Source organism: Caloenas nicobarica, chromosome 4, assembly GCF_036013445.1.
Source record: "Caloenas nicobarica isolate bCalNic1 chromosome 4, bCalNic1.hap1, whole genome shotgun sequence".
NCBI lineage: Eukaryota > Metazoa > Chordata > Aves > Columbiformes > Columbidae > Caloenas > Caloenas nicobarica.
In genome coordinates, this window is record NC_088248.1 from 64055242 (window position 1) to 64065429 (window position 10188).

Genomic DNA, 10188 nt, shown 5'->3' on the forward strand with positions numbered 1-10188 from the left:
CAAGAAACATATTCAGCCAGCAGGTCTCCGCTTCTGTTGGCTTCAGCTGATGAGCTCTTATGATCATAGTGATCGAATTATAGGATGGTTTGAGGTGGAAGGGACCTTTAAAGATCATCTAGTTCCAACCCCCCTGCCATGGGCAGGGACACCTTCCACTAGACCAGGTGCTCAAAGCCTCATCGAACCTGGCCTTGAACACTGCCAGGGATGGGGTATCCACAACTTCTCTGGGCAGTCTGTTCCAGTGCCTCACTACCCCCATGGTGAAGAATTTCTTCCTTATGGCCAATGCAAATCTACCCTATTTCAGTTTAAAACTGTTGCTGCTTGTCCTGTCACTACAGGCTTAGTAAAACGTGTGCAGTTCTGGACCCCACAATTTCAGAAAGATGTTCGGGTACTCAAGTGTGTCCAAGAGGGCAACAAAGCTGGTGACAGGGCTGGAAGGAATGTCCTGTGAGGAGCAGCTGAGGACTCTGGGCTTGTCTAGTTTGGAGAAAAGGAGGCTGAGGGGCAACCTCATTGCTCTCTACAGCTTCCTGAGGAGGGGACATGGAGAGGGAGGTGCTGAATGGAAATGATTCAAAGCTGCGCCAGGGGAGGTTTAGACTTAGCATTAGGAAGCATTTCTTTACTGAGAGGGTTGACAAACACTGGAATAGGTTTCCTAGAGTCAATGTCCCAAGCCTGTCAGTGTTTCAGAGGCATTTGGACAATGCCCTTAATTACATGCTTTAACTTTTGCTCAGCCCTGAAGAGATCAGGCAGTTGGACTGGCTGGTTGTTGTAGGTCCCTTCCAGCAGAAATGGTCTATTCTATTCTATTTAGAACTGTATGTTAAGCAAAACCAGGAGTTCCCAAATTATCGGAAAACAATTTATTCTTGTGAACAAAACATTGCTGCAGTTACGCTCCAAGTGAAAAGCACTTTTCTGTGCTACAGGCACAAGCGTATGTGTTGAGCTTGCAGATCTTCCACCACCAACTTTTGTTCATGACTTTTAAGGAAGTTATTTATTTTAGGTATTAGCCATTCATTCTTCTACTCTCTTGCTTCCTCCTGCAACCCCCCCACCACCAACAGACTTATCACTCCCTAAACAAGCTGTTGATGTTTGTCTCAGAATTGCCATTTTGCTGCAAGTGGCACACAAATCCCAAATTGGCTATTATACTTGGTTTTGATGAGGGCCTAACAATTCTGCCTGCTTCAGAGAGTCTAGCCAAAATGCATAAGTCACACAACACTGCACAGAGAGCTTTGTCGTGGAGGTGAATTTTGGGCTGAAGAAGGTTGGATGAGCTCTGTGGATTACTGCCTGCCTCTTGTTACAGGGAATGTGGGAACACTTTCCTCAACAACAAATTTTAATCTTCTAGCTACAGGAGAGAATGTGCCCCTTTATATAAATAGTGGAGAGGTTCTTCCCCTGAAGACCTATGAAATTAGGTTCAAATATACTTAGCTATTGAGTTACATGAGTGTCCCCAAAGGAAGACTGACACAGCATCTTGGAGAAGACATAAAGAGAAAAAAACATAAGGGAGCTGTCATCCTGGGAAAAAAAAAGCGATGACCATTGTTACAGATCAGAAGAAATGGAATTACATGGTCCTTGTTTGGCAAATTAAGATAACAGGAAAAAAAAAAGTCAGATCTAAACCTACATGTTGGCAGAAGAAATAAACAGACTTACAATAGATAGACACGTAAATACCATCAGTATAGACAGTAGCTTATTTGAACTGTTTAAAGTTTGTTACTTTATGTCACACTGAGGGAACTGTGAAAGGAGGGTTAAATGAGAAAGCACAAGGAAATAAACAATTGCAAAGTTTTAATGAGTTTTGCAGACCTTTAAAAAACATGAAAGACCACTGGAGATTTAACAACGAACAAAGGCAAGATAGAAAAGGAAATCAGGTGCATGTTAGTGGAGATAAGAGCAGCATGCAGCCAAATAGCACATACTTAACGAAAAATTTCACTTCATTATATTTAAACCTTGAAGAGAAACTTTGCTCTTTTACACTATCACAATATGAAGCCTAAAAGTAAAATTGTGCTTTGAGACTTTAAATAGATCATGTCTCCCTGGCAATTTTAATTAGCATGCTTCTGTTTATACAAATGTGTCTGTGGGGAGCTGGTTTGAAGAACGGAAGAATAAGCCTAGATGAGTATATGGAATAATTTTAGTATCCATAACTTAAGTTTTCTTTGTCTACCCAGGAGCAAAAGGATCCAAAAAAGCATAAAATTAGTATTTTAAAATTATCCAAAATCCCTGTTCATTTAATGCACTACTTACATTTCTAGCTTGCTCATATGCTAGTGCAAATAGCCATCTCAAATAGTGTCGCAATTACACAGAGTAGTATTCAATAAAATGTAATTGTGAGAAGCAAGTTCTAACTGCAGTGAAACTAGAGTGAAAAAAAGATAGAGGGAAGGAGAGAGGGAGACAAAGAGAGAGACAAAGAGGGAGGGAGGAAGGGAGGAAGGAGGGAGGGAAGGAGGGAAGGAGAGATGGAAGGAAGGAAGGAGAGACGGAAGGGAGGAAGGAAGGAAGGAAGGAAGGAAGGAAGGAAGGAAGGAAGGAAGGAAGGAAGGAAGGAAGGAAGGAAGGATCGATCTTCAAAATTCTTAGTCAGAAGACTCTCTCTTTGCTATTTTCTAACAGGAAGAGAATTTGAGAATAACTCTACAGAGAAAACAGATGTGCCCCCCCCGCCATGGTTTACTCTGAGTGTTTTAGTATCAGAGGAGTAATCTATAATATACATCCCAGGAGAATCTAGAAATACTTGCACCTGCCCCAGAGGTTTGGATTACTTGTCTAATAAATTATTTTAATCCATCCCCCAGGCAAAGAGAGAAATTTGGCATATGGCAACTCTGTCCTTCCCTCCTCTGCTATACATAAGGTAAAATCTGACTCTGGTTTACATGCAGTACTCCACCATTGCAATTAATGGAACTGTGGCAGGAAAAGTCAAGGCATAATCTAGTGCTATAGGTAATTTTTGAGAATGGTAGATATCACAAACTTTCACTATTAACCAGCCTTCATTGAGTTCTGAGACTTTATGTATCTTTCTCCTGACTCCCTTCTGCTCTTGAGATATTTTATTGCAGGCTTGTAAAGAAAGCTCTGTTATTCTGTATAGGATCTGAGTTTACGGGGAGTGTGTGTACATCGTATTTTTGATAATCTTGTCTCTTCGCACTCCTTTCAACAAGCAGTAAATCACAAATTTGGCTGAAACAAGCAAGTACAGAAGGATATTTTGAATTTAAAAAAAAATCCAGATCTTGCCAGGGAGATCTTTGTATTAGTTTTTAAATAAAGCTGATTTTAACAATCAAAGTTAAAAAAAACCAAAAAAAACAAAAAAAAAACAAACAAACAAACAAAAAACCCAACAACACAACTCCCAAGCTCATGCCAGGAGAAACATACAGGATACAGACGGAGAGTCATTCTATTTGTATGAAGAGACAGACAGAGGGACAGAGATGGACTTGGAGGAAGGACTTTGTAGCAGCAGATCTGAGAAGTTTCTTTCCCCTATAGCACACAGCTTCGTGGTCTCTCTCCTGTTGCAACAAAAAGGAGACTAAAGTATCCTTGTCCAATGTGGGCAATTATTCATTCTGTCTCAGTGGAGGGAGAGTTGGAAGCTGATGCTTTTTTCATTAATGGACAGAAGTAGATACAATCAAAACTCTGGAAAACTTCAGATTCTGTTTTCTCACAAGAGAAATCAAACAGTCCTGGGAAAGGGCTTCAGAATTATAGAGAGTGAAATAAATTCCCATCTATACTCAATGTTCAGACTGAGAAAACTGTAATCACTTTAGATTATTTCCTTTGATGCCAGCAGCCTTGGCAGGACTGGACTAGTTTTTATCAGTGGTAAACACTGTAAAACATCCCACCGCAGGTATCAATCACTTGAGGGCAGCAGAGCAGTCTGAGGTCCAAAGAGAGTTGTCCTTGTTTCTCAGGCGAGGCACCCCAGCTACTAGCCTCTGAACCTGACACGCGTGCTTTTGGCACACCAAAAGACACGTCGAGCCCCTGCAGCATGCAGAAGCATTTTCTTCCCTCTACACAAAAACATCTGCTAGCGCTAGCTGGAAGCACTGATGTTACTGCAATAGCAAAAGACAGAGATGCAGAGCAGGTTCTTGCTCAACAGTCCTTAGGACAGAGGGGCAAGTGAAGCTTAGGATGCAGAGGAGAGCAGAGGCTTACCGGTATACAGTTTGTATTTTAATTCTCTAAGCCTCTAATTGTTTTTCTAAGCCTGCCTTTCTTGAAGTTTGAATTGCTAAGACATTTCAGGGAACCCTAAGCAAGCAGGTACTTTGGATGATGGGGTTCCCTTTGGTTGATCCACTGTCACATAACAACATACAGGATTTTCCCAGCACCTTACTGATAAAAGTGAAGAATACGCCTTTTAAGTCAGTGTATAACAAGAAAGAAATTAAAACTGTCTTTATGTAAAACATACGATACAGCTGGTTAAAAGAGCCTGCAGCAAATGGAGATAGCTTGAAGATATTTCTAACTACACAATAAATCCACTGAAGTGCAATGCTGCTCTCTTAAGAATTACTCTTACGAAACAAGCTGCATGACATTAACAAAGCCAGTCAGGTGATGATCATTAACACACAGCAAGAAAGACCATGGGGTAGAATGAAAAAGGACAGATCTGTGATACCTGAGGCAATGTCTGCTGAAGAGGCTGCAGACACAGCAGTCTTGCCCTCTGTGCTCGAAGGCGCTGCAGACAAGCGGCTGGATCCAGCAGCTGTGTGACAGCCGTGCTATGCTTCAGCCTCCGTCCTCCTGCCAGCCAGCACACTTGTAAAACAGGAGAAAAAGGCTCTTGCAAAGTTGTTTTCCTCCTTTACAGCCTCAACAGCTCCTTTTTACTGAGCACAAAAAATGTTCAATATTTTTTTATTAATCCTGTTGCTGGAGTGAACATCACACTTCTCCATTTCAGGAAGGTTTCAAACATTGCTAGGAACAAATAAAAGTAAAAAACACCAATACATTCAGATTTCTTACTCTTGTACACATTCATGAGAATAAATTTTTAAAATGCTGTCTTCCTACTATAGGATCAAACTCAGGATGCTTGAATGTTTGGGGTTAGCATTGGTAATACTGTTAATATTTTTCCCTGACTTTCTATTTTCCTCTGGTGAAACAAATGAAACGGAAAACCTTGCATTTCTCACACTCCACAGCATGAGTGAGCGGGTGCACTAGTCTGGAATTGTTCCCCTTGTCTGAGTCCTACATCAGTTTCTATTCAGACAGCAGCTGGTCTCTGAATATATTCAGAGCTGGTTATCTCCATATACAACGTAGCCTAGCGGATCCAGGCTTCTATTATTTTTTTTCCCCTAAGAGACAGTTATTTCACTATTTGTCAGTCTTTCTCCAACCCCTGCCCCATAACTTTTGAAACGGTTGGTCAATTTTAATGAAATCTGGCAGAAAAGCAGGAACCTTAAAGACATTAAATTCCTGCCATCTTTGTGCAAATCAATAGGTGAGGAGGAAAGATTTTGAGCAAGCACTATTATTTCTGCTATTTCACTGAAGATTTTTTTTCTCCCATATTCCATCTTCTTCAGAACAAGTCTTGAGAGCTGCCCTTGGCCACAAAGTGCACTCTTTTGGGGTACTCCTCGGGGTAGGAAGGAAATCTCTGGGCTCTCACTGGATGCCACCTGGATTTGCAGTGGGACCAGCCTGAGGTCCTAAGCCCAACTCTCTCCTCTTCTCTCCCCTGCTTGATGAAGGGCCAGATGAGGATCCCAGGCGTGCTGCTGGGGTAGCCAGTGGGATCTGCAACAGACTAGGAACAGAGGAACACCCTCGACTGCACCGGACCCACAGCCCAATTCGCAGCCAGACCCAGCAGGGTGGTGTGTTCTACCCTCGCCTCATCACACCGGCCCTTGCTCTGCACACTCCCACCGCACCGATGACTTCAGAGCTTTCCTAATTGCCCAGCTGTACAGGAAACCAAGCACAGAAAGTAGGTCAACAGGAACAAAATAACCCATCTTGTTCCCTCCCTCCACATCGCTTCTCCTGAAAGAATGTTGTTGGAAGGTGACTCAGCATCCCTTCCCCTCTGAATGTGTGGCACCCCCAACAAAAATGAACAAGTCAAAAGCCCAAATTATTTTTTTTCCTTTTTAAATTTTATTTCCTTAAACATCATTTTCAAAATTGTCCATGGAAAACATTATTTTTGTACTAGATACAATAACCCTAATTTTTACTTGAGGATTACAACCAAGGTTGCAAAAATGATGGCATGAGCAATTTTGAGCACCCTATTATTTAGTAGCAAAGTCCTGCTTTGATCCGTCTCCCTGCTGACTTCAATGGAACTACACTAGGTATAAATTAAAGCAAAATTCAGTCCATCGGCTCTACTTTAGGCTTCATGCATCCCATTTAAGCAATGCCTTCACCTTGATTTCACCTTGCTGCAGTCAGCAAAGAATGCTGATATAGAAGGTGTCATGCTTTCGTGTATCCACTCACTCTGCTTTCATGTTTAAGCTGTACCATTTTACCTTACCGTTAAAATTACATTTAGGTAAAAGTGAAAGAGTGTATAATCTCTTGTGCTCTCTCTGGAGAACAAGCATCCATTAAGTTTTTCTCCACCTCCCTGTATACAAGTAGCAAAACCATGTACTTTCCAGTCAAAAACAAACAGAAAAGTAAAAAGTCTATTAAACGGAGCACAATCACTCATTCTAACATTTTTCATCTGAATGGAGAAATAAAGTGGTATTTCTCTCACAGGCAGGAACCTACATTTCAAAAAAGAAAAAAAAATGCTGAGATCATCAATCACATTAGTGAGAATTAGATGTCCAATCCCTTAGATGCCAATAACAATCTCAAGCATATTGCATCAATTAGTCACTGATGGCTTGTGAAGAGGTGAGAAAGCTTTACTGCTTCTCTCCCTTCATTACCATAGAAGAGTGCAGCACAAGGAGCCGTACAAGAGTCGCAGCCATGGCCACATGGATGGGCTTTCCTCTCACAGGCAGGTCAAGGCTCCCTCTCCCACTGAAGATTTCTTCCTGCTTACAGAAAAACAAAACAAAACAAAACACCCACACACAAAAACCAAAACAAATAAGTCTGTGGATTAAGCTATTTGTGACAGCAATCTTTTTTTTTTGCTCTCAGATGTCATCTGCTAAGCAGGGGACTACTCGTCTTCTTGCAAAACCTGGGGATCCAGGAACTCATTCTTTGGCCTTGACAGAGACATAAAATGAGAACAAATGGAAAAGAGGCATTAGCTGTACCTTCAATATAATGTACTTTAAAAGTATAATCTGTAAACTAGGTGTCACACTGAAGTTCTGAAATTGGAAAAAATAACCCTAACCTTTCAGATAGTTACACTAAAAAGTGTAACTTTAAATCATTTTTACATGTTAAAACTAGATAAATAAAGATGAGTTCATTTCTCTGCACATCAATGCATTAGAAAATGCAGTTTGTTGAAATATGACTAAGACGACTTTACAACTTTACAAGTTTTTTTAAACTTTAACCAAACAATCTTCCCAGTAAATACAACCAGTAGTATTAGCTACTGAACACGAAAACCTTAGATTTTTAAAGAGCCCCTCAGTCTATCTGACTAGCCACTTTGAGGAGCCACCACGTGCTGTTTCCATTGATCTGAAGCGTCACTGACAACAATCCCCCTGCTCAGCTCCGGTGGGAGGCCCAGGATCTCACACTAGTTCTAGTTTTGCTCAAGGAATCTCTTTAGAAGTGACTGAAAAGTTCTAGAGGTGTCAGCACAAGGTCATGACAGGCTAGTTTAAATAAAAGCTTTCCTTTCGTCACTCTAAAACACGTTGTCCTGTCACTGTTTTCATCTCTGACAAGTCTTTCATTTGCCAAAGGCTTGCCTGTGGAAAACACATAGGACAGGCAGCCTCCTAGTGAATCAAAATACGTTTGTCGTTCCATGGATAAGCCACTAAGCTTCAGCTTTTACATAGGGGCTACTTGCCAGTGCCAAATGAAAAATGTCTGTATGTATATATGTGCCTGAACAAATAAAAACACTACCGACACCTGGAAAGATCCATGGTTGTAAAGCTAGAAAGAGCACTTCAAGCATTCTTTATTAAACAACAAGCAGTTTGTCCAAATGTTCTTTATTTTCCCTAAAAAAAAAAAATTTTAAAAAAAATCATATCCTCCAGTCTTGGAAGTTCAAGAGCATTTCACCCACCGCGACTATCGCCATGTCAGGATATGGACATCACTCTGATCACATCACAGCTGACGGCACAGTCCATGTCTTGGCTACACTTTAGTCTGGGAACTAGAACGTTTCATGCTGCAGCTCAGCTGAAGCCACTTTTGCTGTTATTGACAAAGCATAAAACCTCAGCAGTGCTGGCACAATTTCTCTGCTCTTTCAAAATAGGTTGGACTAGATTGTGATTACTGATGTTGCTCCTAGGCATAATAACTTTGCCCTTTTTGGAAAAAAGTCCCACATTAGCAAGCATCAGAAAATCTGAGACTTTAACTAGAGGCGATCATAAAATATACTGTTTCTGCACAGGGAGAAGCAAATATGAAATATGCATCAGGAGATGCATATTTATATAACAAATCAATTTATCACCCTGGGTTCTGGGTTTTATTGTCCCACAATAAACAACAGATGAGCTACACACCAGAAGAAAATAAGCTTCAGAGAATGGAGCAACAGCGGTAACCCAGATGGTGCAAGGCACAGACAGGTTACCACATTCACAGAGGAAGAAGTGAGCAATTCAGCCAGGCCAGATCTCTGGCTGGCATTGGGCAGCTTTAGAGATTTTACTATCCAAGAATCTGCTCAGGAATTCCAGTCACTCATGGTGCAAAGTCCTAGAAAATTTCTTTTTCCTAGAAAACTCAAATTGCTTCTAAAGAGCTCCCCTTCCTGTATATCCTCATTTATAAAAGACTACAGAGATTTAAGTGGAACATTATCCTAGTAAGCTTTGCGGCCTTGTAACTCAACAGTGCCAGCAACCCTTCAGAGAGCACAGAACTTTGCAACACGGAGCTCACCAAGGAGGAAGGGTGTCTCTTATCAAAACCAAACTTACTCAGATCGGTGCTTCACTCCTATGCAAAGTGAAGGATTTTTACTTTTTTTTTTTTACCTTCTTAATCTAGCTGTCACCTGTATTTCAGATACTTTATAAATTTAGATTCATTAACAGGATACACTGCATTAACGAAGTTTTTGAGAGGAAAAAGCTTGCCTGCCAAGTTCTGTTACCACTTTTATCAGCTATGTTATGAGCCGGTTTCAAGAGAGATTAATTTTATTAATGCCCAGGAAACCAGTTGGGGATGTTTGCCACGCTGAATTTGATGCTTGTATGCATTCACAGAATAAGGTTTCTGCAACATTGTCTAAAAAAGAGCTATTGCAAGTGCTTTATTTTGAGTTTTATATACTACCAGTATTTCCAAATTCAACATATTATTTTATTACTATTCAGGAGCAGATTATCTGCTTCGAAGGTGGCATAATTACTCCATTTATGTCCCCAACTACTCAACCATAACCTGAGACAAAAAGACGTCAACCTGAACTCACAAGCTGTGTGACTTGCTGCCACAACCACAACGGCGGATGTGGGTCTGTTCAGCCTTACAGTCCCGTGTCTGGTTCAGGGAGACCAAAACCAAGCCTAGACCTAGACAGAGACTCCAGCACTCTCCCAGCCCACAGCAGTGTACAGTGCAGGGACATTCGGAGCCAGAAGTACTCTCCCTGAATTTTGCAACTTCTCGTACTTACATGTCCTTGTCCAGGCTCCTCTTGCAGCCATTTGTTCCCACAGTATCATACACACCTCCTTTTTGTTTGTCTCATGTCTCAGTATTTCTTCAGTAATTTAAATGTTGCTTGAACTTTAAGAATGGCAGCTGCAACTAAGAAATATCTGTTATCTACATTATTAAGAAAATGCTGGGACTTTTAATATTAAATATATGTCAAGAGTATTTTAAAATGAGACTGTTTCCCTAAAAGGGAATGAAAAAGCAACTGTAGTCATTATCAGTTTGTAAATACTCATAGCA